This window comes from Theropithecus gelada, chromosome 15, assembly GCF_003255815.1.
Source record: "Theropithecus gelada isolate Dixy chromosome 15, Tgel_1.0, whole genome shotgun sequence".
Taxonomy (NCBI): domain Eukaryota; kingdom Metazoa; phylum Chordata; class Mammalia; order Primates; family Cercopithecidae; genus Theropithecus; species Theropithecus gelada.
This window is the reverse complement of record NC_037683.1, coordinates 70,858,750-70,869,273: the sequence shown is the minus strand read 5'-3', so window position 1 is coordinate 70,869,273 and position 10,524 is coordinate 70,858,750. Positions and strand designations below refer to the sequence as shown.

General features: G+C 38.3%; 1 pseudogene across 1 annotated transcript; it reads left to right on the top strand.

The window, feature by feature from the left end:
• The first annotated feature begins 5,253 nt into the window (after nt 1-5,253).
• On the top strand, nt 5,254-6,118 carry LOC112608699 (annotated as a pseudogene). Its single transcript, XR_003116035.1, has one exon. The product of XR_003116035.1 is annotated as a 40S ribosomal protein S3a pseudogene (transcript).
• Nucleotides 6,119-10,524: the final 4,406 nt, after the last annotated feature.

The following is a 10,524-nucleotide window of genomic DNA, read 5'->3' as shown; positions in this document are numbered from 1 at the left end:
ATTGGATTTTGTCTGCCCACACTGACGGAAGATCTCCATTCAGTCTACCAACACACGCTATACTTCTTCAGAAATGTCTTCAGAGATGCACCTGAGGAGCTCAATCACTCTAATGAAAAGAAAAACCACCTAAATTTCCTCTCAGTGGCCACGGAATGGGTTCAGTAGCTATGGAAGAACTGAGAATATATATTGCTTTACCAGCCAACTGAGTATCCCTTAATTCAGTCAAGTGCATACCAAAAATCAACCACCACTTAGATCTTGTACATATTTTCTTAGATTTGTACCTAAATATTTAATTTTGGGGAGTGCAAATGTAAATGGTATCTTGGTTTAAATTTCAGATTTTACTTTTTCGTTGCTGATATATAGAAAAGCAATTGACTTTTGTGTAGTAAACTTATCATGAAACCTTGCTATAATTGCTTATTATCTCCAGTTTTTTGTTGATTCTTTCAAATTGTTTACAATCATGTCATTTGTAAAGAAAAGCAGTTTTATGTCTTCCCTCTCAATCCTCATCACTGTTTCTCCTTTTCTTATTTCATTCCAGTATGGCACTGAAAAGGAGTCATGAGGGGGGAACCACTGCTTTCTTCCTAACGTTATTGGGAAAACTTTGAGTTTCTCACTGTTAAGTAAAATGTTAGTTGTAGGGATTTATAGGTATTCTTTATAGAATTCAAGAAGTTTATGTCTATTCCTCGTTTAAATGAGGGTTTTTGTGTTGAAAGAATTTTGAGTATTGTAAAATGCTTTTTTCTGAAATTACAAATATGATCATGTAATCTGCAATTTTCAAGATGATCCATTAAGACCAAATGGACTTAGACAACTACTAAACTTTTCACTCAACAGCAGAAGAATATGCATTCTTCTCAAGCACACATGAAACTTCTCCAGGATAGATTGTATGTTAGATCATAAAACAATTTTTTTTTGAAACAGTCTTGCTCTGTCACCCAGGTTGAAGTGCAGTGGCATGATCTCAGCCCATTGCAACCTCTGCCTTGTGGGCTCAAGCCATCCTCTTGCCTCAACCCCCTGAGTATCTGGGAGTACATGTGTGTACCATCATGCCTAGCTAATTTTTGTAAGTTTTGTAGAGACAGTTTTTCTCCATGTTGCCCAGGCTGGTATCAAACTTCTGAGCTCAAGTGATCTGCCTACGTCAACCTCCCAAAGTATTGGGATTACAGGCATGAACCACCATGCTTGGGTACAAAATGTATCTTAACTAATTTAAAGAAGATAAAAATCATACCCCATGTGTTTGTTTACCACAGTGGAACGAAATTAGAAATCAATAGTAGCAAGAAAAATCAATTTATGTAATCCATCATTGCATTCATAACACACATGCACACACACACAAACAAATAAGTTTTTTTGTGTTAATTTGATGGATTACTGTATTAGTCCACTCTCACAATGGTATAAAGAACTTCCCTGAGGGTGAGTAATTTATAAAATAAAGAGGTTTAATTGACTCACAGTTCTGCATGGCTGGGGAGGCCTCGGGAAACATAATTATGGCAGAAGGGGAATCACGCACCTTTTCGCAAGGTGGCAGGAGAGCAAAGAGCAGGGGAAACCACCACTTATAAAATCACTGGATCTTGTGAGAACTCACTCACTATCACGTAAACAGCATGGGGGAAACCGCCCCCATAATCCTATCACCTCCCTCCCTCACCACGTGGGAATTAAAAATTAAGATGAGATTTGAGTGAGGACACAGAGCCAAATCATATCATTCAGCCCTGGCCACTCCCAAATCTCATGTCTTCTCACATTTCAAAACAAATAATGCCTTTCCAACAGTCACCCAAAGTTTTAACTCATTTTGGCATTAACTCAAAAGTCCATAGCCCAAATACACATTTGAGACAAAGTAATCAAAAGTAAGTTAGTTACTTCCTAGATATAATGGGGGTACAGGAATTGGCTAAATGCTCCCTTTTCAAATGGGAGAAATTGGCCAAAAAAAACCCAGCTACAGACCCCATGAAAGTTCAAAATTCAGTGGGCCAGTCATTAAATCTTAATGCTCCAAAATGATCTCCTTTGACTCCATGTTTCACATTCGGGGCATGCTGATGCAAGGGGTGGACTCCCACAACCTTGGGCAGTTCCCTCATGGCCTGGCACTGAGTGCAGCTTTTTTAGGTGCACAGTGCAAGCTGTCAGTAGATCTACTATTTTGGGGTCTAGAGGATGGTGGCCCTCTTCTCACAGCTCCACTAAACAGTGCCCCATGGGGACTCTCTGGAGGTTCCAACCCCACATTTCCCCTCCTCACTGCCCCAGCAGAGGTTCTTCATGAGGGCTCTGCCCCTGCAGCACACTTCTGCCTGGACATCCAGGCTTTTCCATACACCCACTGAAATCTATGTGGAAATTCCCTAACCTCAATTCTTGACTTCCACAACGATTGTAAGTTCCCTGAGGCCTCCCCAGTCATGTGGAACTGGGAGTCAATTAAACCTCATTCCTTTACAAATTACCCTGTCTCAGGGAAGTTCTTTATAGCAGTATGAAAACAAACTGATACAGTAAATTTGTACCACAGAGAGTACAGCACTGCTATAAAGATACCTGAAAATGTGAAAGTGACTTTGGAACTGGGTAACAGTCAGACATTGTAACAGTTTGGAGGGCTCAGGCCCAACACCACATAGAAGATATGCCAAGGCTTGGGACTTGTACCCTCTGTAGCAATGGCCTTAGCTGTACATTGGCCCTTTTTAGCCACAGCTGGGACACAGGATGCCTAGTCCTGGGGCTTCACAGAGCAGCAACAGGGCTCTAGGAGCCACTGAAAAAAACATATTATTCTCCTAGGCCTCTGGGCCCGTGATGGGAAGTGTTGCAGTGAAGGTCCCTGACATGCCCTGGAGACATTTTCCCCATTGTCTTGGTGATTAACATTCAGCTCCTGGTCACCTACAAAAATTTTTGCAGCAGGCTTGAATAGCTCCCCAGAAAATGAGTTTTTCTTTTCTGTTACATTGTCAAATTGCAAATTTTCCAAACTTCTATGCTCTACTTCCCTTTTAAACATAAGTTATAATTTCTGATCGTCTCTCTCCAGTTCAGAGTTCCACAAGTCTCTAGAGCAGGGGCAAAATGCTGCGAGTCTCTTTGTCAAGCATAACAAGAGTGACATTTGATCTAGTTCCCAATGAGTTCCTCATCTCCATCTGAGAATATCTCAGCCTGTACTTCATTGCCCATATCACTCTCAGCATTTTGATTAACACCATTCAACAAGTCTTCAGGAAGTTCAAAACTTTCCCACATGTTCCTATCTTCTTCTGAGCCCTCCAAACTGTTCCAATGTCTGCCTATTACCCAGTTCCAAAGTCGCTTTCACATTTTCAGGTATCTCCACAGCAGTGCTATACTCTCTGTAGTACCAATTTACTGTATCAGTTTGTTTTCGCACTGCTATAAAGAACTTCCATGTAAAGGAATGAGGTTTAAATGACTCCCAGTTCCACATGACTGGGGAGTCCTCAGGGAACTTACTCCAATCGTGGTGGAAGGGAAGCAGGCACCTTCTTCACAAGGTGTCAGGAGAGTGAAGAGCAGGGGAAACTGCCACTAATAGAACAATCAGATCTCGTGAGAACTCTATCATGAGAACAGCATGGGGGAACTGCCCCCATGATCCAATCATCTCCTTCCCTAGACATGTGGGGATTACAGGTCCCTCCCTTGACACATGGGGATTAAAATTTGAGATGAGATGTGGGTGTGGACACAGAGCCAAACCATATCAATTACACTGATTTTTGAATGTTGAACCAGGCTTGCATATCTCGGATAAATCTAATTTAGTTATTTAATAGAATATTTTTAATATATTGTTGGATTTCATTTCCTAATACAGGAGTCCCCTCATATCCTCAGGGGAATATGTTTCATGACTCCCAGTGGATGCTTGAAATTGCTGATAGTACCAAATCCTGTGTATACTGTGTGTTTTCAAACTATGTATGTACCTATGATAAATTTTAATTTATATTTTAAGTATACTTAAGATTAATAATGATAATGAATACTAAAACAGAACAATAACAACAATATGCCAGCATCATTACTTTTGTGCTTTGGGATCATTATTAAGTAAAATGAGAGTTGCTTAAATGCAAGTAAGACAATTCTGTGACAGTTGATCTGATGACAGAGATGGCTACTAAGTGACTAACAGGCAAGTAGCATATACAGGGTGGATACACTGAAGAAAGGGATAATTCACATCCTAGGCAGAGTGAAACGGGACATTACAGGATTTCATCACACTGCTCAAAACAACATTAAGACGGATGAATTGTTTATCTCTGAAGTTTTCCATTTAATATTTTCATACCACTGTTAACTGTAAGTAATCAAAGATACAGAAAGTGAAACCACAGATAAGGGGGACTACTGTATTTTGTTAGGGATTTTTCATTTGTGTTCACAAGAGATATTTTATTTTTTACACATATGATCCTGAATATATTAAAAAATCACTAAAGAAGCTTAAGAGCACAGCCAAGTTTTCCTTTCATAAATCAACAGTACAAGAATATAAGTTATTGAAGAAATCTCCCAATTTTTCTTTCAAATACGAATGAACATGTGTTCCCATTGAAAGAACAAACTAATATTAAATCTTTGGAAGTTATACTAACTTTTTAAAAATATCATTATTATCTGGGAATTCAAACTGTTCCTACCAATCTCTTTCTTTTACATTTAGATTTTGTTTCTAGTTTTTGACTCCTGAAGGTTAGTATAATATCTTAGCTGGGTGATTTTAGGTAACGGATTTTATTTTAAATAATTCCTATAGTGTCACCTTTTAGTCCTCAACCTGGATTCTGGCGTCATTCAATTCACATCCAACTTCTTTTAGGTGCTACTATTCCTGTTGCTGTTTCCACAATTCCTAGATCAAATTTTGCCCTAATTCCTTGCATCAGCTGCCTTTTGAATATTACCTCCTGACTCTTCCCGGAGACCAGGGGAGGAAGATTTTTTTAAAATGAGTTCTTGCATGGAGCGATTCTGGATCTATATTCTCTTGTCCCACCATATTTATTCCTAACATGACCTGATGCCTGGGCATTTTATGATTTAATAAGAATTTATGGCAGCATAAGAGTTAATGAAATACACTCAAAATGCAGCATGTAGTGTGAACAGATAAGAAAACAGAAATGGATACTAAGAGGACATCAAGATTTAAAGTGCAGAGAGAGCCTTTTGGCTCTCTGATCAGCACCATGGCGGTTGGCAAGAACAAGCGCCTTACGAAAGGCGGCAAAAAGGGAGCCAAGTAGAAAGTGGTTGATCCATTTTCTAAGAAAGATTGGTATGATGTGAAAGCACCTGCTATGTTCAATATAAGAAATATTAGAAAGACGCTCGTCACCAGAACCCAAGGAACCAAAATTGCATCTGATGATCTCAAGGGTCGTGTGTTTGAAGTGAGTCTTGCTGATTTGCAGAATGATGAAGTTGCATTTAGAAAATTCAAGCTGATTACTGAAGATGTTCAGGGCAAAAACTGCCTGACTAACTTCCATGGCATGGATCTTACCCATGACAAAATGTGTTCCATGGTCAAAAAGTGGCAGACAATGATTGAAGCTCATGTTGATGTCAAGACTACCGATGGTTACTTGCTTCGTCTGTTCTGTGTTGGTTTTACTAAAAAACGCAACAATCAGATACGGAAGACCTCTTATGCTCAGCACCAACAGGTCCGCCAAATCCGGAAGAAGATGATGGAAATCATGACCCGAGAGGTGCAGACAAACGACTTGAAAGAAGTGGTCAATAAATTGATTCCAGACAGCATTGGAAAAGACATAGAAAAGGCTTGCCAATCTATTTATCCTCTCCATGATGTCTTCGTTAGAAAAGTAAAAATGCTGAAGAAGCCCAAGTTTGAATTGGGAAAGCTCATGGAGCTTCATGGTGAAGGCCGTAGTTCTGGAAAAGCCACTGGGGATGAGACAGGTGCTAAAGTTGAACGAGCTGATGGATATGAACCACCAGTCCAAGAATCTGTTTAAAGTTCAGACTTCAATTAGTGTCAAATAAAAAGTGCTGTATGTGGGAAAAAAATAAATCAATAAATAAATAAAGTGCAGAGAGATAAGGAACCATGAGGAAAAATCTCAGAAAAGTAGGTAGGAAACCAGTTTAATGACATATGAATTAAATTAGGAGACAGTTTCAAGATGTAAAACAAATTAAACCATGTAAGGTAATCCAGGAACCTAAGGAGCATGAAAAATAAATTTAACACTTGGATTGTGGCAATTAAGAGATCCTTGTTAACCTCTGAGTTAGTGGCTCTGAATAGCAATGGAGTATACTGATAAGTGGTGGACTCTGAAATCGGACTGCTTGAATTCACCAGCTTTACAACTTACTAGTTATGTGACCTTGGGCAAATCACTTAAATTCTATGATCCTCAGTTTCTTTATCTGCAAAGTGGGTATCATAAGAGTAATTTTCTGGGTTCTGATTTTAAATGAGTTATTATATCTAAAGAACTCAGAACAATATCTGGAACATAACTATATAAATGGTCTTGAATATGCACCACCCAGATTTTCTTTCAAAGAAAGACTTACTATCTGAGTTTCTAGAATAGCTGTCAAGAAGTAACTTTCAGCTGTCATATTCTTTTGGGGTTACCTGAGGTGGAGACTCACCACACCCAAAGTCATGCTCTTTCCAAGACAGCATACATCCAATAAGTGATTAAGAGATAACAAATAGGTCCAACTATTTCAGCCCAACACAGAAGATCTCTGATGGGTTTGATAGCTCCAAAGTTTCTATCAGGCTGATCAGGCTTCTTTTTCTTAGCCAAGCATGGTGATTCTAAGGCTTTTCCATTTCTAATAAACATCTTACACACTGAAGTTTTCCCAAGAGTCTGTATCTCAGTGAACTCAAATTGTGACATAAGTGTAGATTGCTTTTATATTTTTAGTTGGATGTATGGGCGAATCAGATGGCAGTAGTAACATTCGATATTTTTCTGAATGCTTTATTTACTGACTGTGTTATTAAAACCATATTAGTATTAACCCTAAATGAAGTTTTAAAGTTTATTCTCCTAATTATTATCATAGTAACTTCCAAAGAATTTGCACAGAAACATAACCTATTTTTTCATGACAAACTAAACTCTTAAAAGCTTGTGTCTATAAGGAGAAATAGCCATTAAAAATCACCATTGACTTTTAGGTAGTAGAAAGTAAATTACAAATAGTATAAGTAGTCATCTTCACTACAAAATACCCAACATACTATATCTCTGCATGCTAAAAATGATTATTTTGTCGAATAAAAATAAAAGATCAAAATGTTGGGCACAAATTGATATTATGCTCATTAAAATGAACATAGCATTAAAAAAAAAACCTGGAATTCAAAAAACCCGTAGAAACAAGAAACATACCAAACAATTTAAGGTTTCTATAATGAGAGGTATGGGGGTTTTGATCCAAGAGATTTACGACATTATGAAAAAATTATTAACAAATCTATAGAGACTGAGCTTTTATTTTTAGCTCCTGAATAACAAGATTGACATAAAAATATCTCTCTCTTCCCCTAACCCACTTTCAAGGACCTCATTTTTTTCATCTTTTGACTTCTAACTGCATTTTTTAAATGTCTGAGTTCAAATGGTTGTGAGAACTTATATGACTAAGTTATGTGTGAAGGGAAATAAAGCACCAGAATATGAGTGGGGGATTATTTAGTGGCTAGCTTTCCATCAGTTCTCCTTCAGAGGAGGACTCATGCAATTGTCAGTGGCTTTAGAAGACCCCATAATTTAAGTGAAGCATAAAGAAAATTTTCCTCATTGGCGATGGTTGTTAAAAACTGAAATGAGTTTCCAAAAAATAGATTGTAGAACAGATAAGAAAGGGATATCTTTAAATATAGTCTAGATTAAGGCCAGGGGCAGTGGATCACGCCTGTAATCCCAGCACATTTGGAGGCCGCAGCAGACGGATCACCTGAGGTCAGGAGTTCGAGACCAGCCTGCCCAACATGGCGAAACCCTATCTCTAGTAAAAATACAAAAATTAGTCAGGCATGGTGGTGGACGCCTGTTATCCCAGCCACCCAGGAGACTGAGGCAAGAAAATCGTTTGAACCCAGGATATGGAGGTTGCAGTGAGCTGAGATTGTGCCAGTGTACTCCAGGGTGGGCAACAAGAGCAAAACTCCATCTCAAAAAATAAATAAATAAATAAATAAATACAAAATTAAAAAAAAAAAAAATATATATATATATATATATAGAGAGAGAGAGAGAGATTATATTACAAATATTGGCTGAACAATAGTTCTGCCTAAAGAAAAATACGTGTGTGTGTGTGTGTATTGTGGGATTTCAAATAAGAATCTTTCAATTTCCATTGAATCTATAATATGACTTGATATAGAGGCTAACTTCCTTGAAAAAACATCAACAACACAATAAACATTGATTAAGACCACTAACTCAAAATTATTCTATTAAAAATATATCACTATATCTAAAATATTATTTTAAATATACCTAATGCATTTTATTTTGAATAGCTGAAACTTACTCCCAATTTGGTTGTTATGTAAATGAAAACAATGCTTTCCTAAGTAATGCCTATTACTTTAAAAATTCTAATTTTCCAGAGACTTAAAAGACATATTGCTCCCCAAATTCTTATTCAAATGGATTTAAGCCTTAGATACGTTTCTCTTAGAACAGAGATGGGATGAAAAGCCAAAATATTAATGTAAAAATAATAAATCATCTGGATCGGATTTTTCTTTTTCTTTTCTTTTTTTGAGACGGAGTTTCACTCTGTTGCCCAGGCTGGAGTGCAATGACACGATCTCGGCTAACTGCAATCTCCATCTCCCGGGTTGAAGCAATTCTCCTGCCTCAGCCTCCAGAGTAGCAGGCACTACAGGCATGTGCCACCACACCTGGCTAATTTTTGTATTTTTAGTAGAGATGTTGTTTCGCCATGTTGGTCAGACTGGTCTCGATCTCCTGACCTAAAGCAATCCACCCACCTCGGCTTCCCAAAGTACTGGGATTACAGGCGTGATTCAATGTGCCTTGCCTAGCTTTCCAGGTTCCACAGAGATCATAGTGGAAATGACTTTTTAAAAAACTTTTATTTTAGGTTTGGGGTACATGTGAAGGTTTGTTACATAAGGTAAACTTATGCCATGGGGGGTTGTTGCACAGATTATTCCATCACCCAGGAATTAAGCTCAGTACCCAACAGTTATCTTTTCTGCTCCTCTCCCTCTTTCCATCCTCCACTCCCAAGTAGACTCCAGTTTCCTTCCTTGTGTTCATAAGTTCTCATCATTTATCTCCCACTACTTGTAAGTGACAACACACGGTATTTGGTTTTCTGTTCCTGCATTAGTCTGCTAAGGATAATGGTGTCTAGCTTCATCCATGTTCCCACAAAAAAATAACATGATCTTATTCCTTTTTATGAGCACATTGGGTTCCATGGTGTACATATACCACATTTTCTTTTTCTTTTTCTTTCTTTCTTTTTTTTTTTTTTTGAGACAGAGTCTTGCACTGTCGCCCAGGCTGGAATGCAGTGGCGCTATCTCGGCTCACTACAAGCTCTGCCTCCCGGGTTCATGCCATTCTCCTGCCTCAGCCTCCTGAGTAGCTGGGACTACAGGTGCCCACCACCACACCCAACTATTTTTTTGTATTTTTAGTAGAGATGGGATTTCACCGTGTTAGCCAGGATGGTGTTGATCTCCTGACCTCATGATCCCTCCGTCTCCACCTCCCAAAGTGCTGGGATTACAGGCGTGAGTCACCACGCCTGGCCTATATACCACATTTTCTTTATCCAGTCTCTCATTGTTGAGCATTTAGGTTGATTCTATGTTTTCACTATTGTGAATAGTGCTGCAATAAACATTTCCGTGTGTATGTGTTTATGGTAGAATGATACTGGATATTAGGCCTTTGTCAGATGCATAGTTTGCAAATATTTTCTCCCATTCTTTATGTTGTTTGTTTACTCTGTTGATAGTTCCTTTTGCTGTACAGAAGCTCTTAAGTTAATTATATCTCACTTGTCAATGTTTGTTTATGTTGTGATTGCTTTTGTGGACTTTGCCATGAAATATTTGCCCATTCCTATGTCCAGGATGGTATTGCCTAGGTTGTCTTCCAAGGTGTTTATAGTTTGGGTTTTACATTTAAGTTTTTAATCAAACTTGAGTTGATTTTTGTACACAGTGTAAGGAAAGGGTCCAGCTTTAGTCTTCTGCATAGTGCTAGCCAGCTATCCCAGCACCACTTATTGAATAAGGAGTCTTTCCCCTACTGCTTGTTTTTGTCAGCTTTATCCAATATCAGATGGTCATAGGTGTATAGCCTTATTTCTGGTATCTCTATTCTATTCCATTGGTTTTTATGCCTGTTTTTGTACTAGTAACAGGCTGTTTTGGTTACTGTC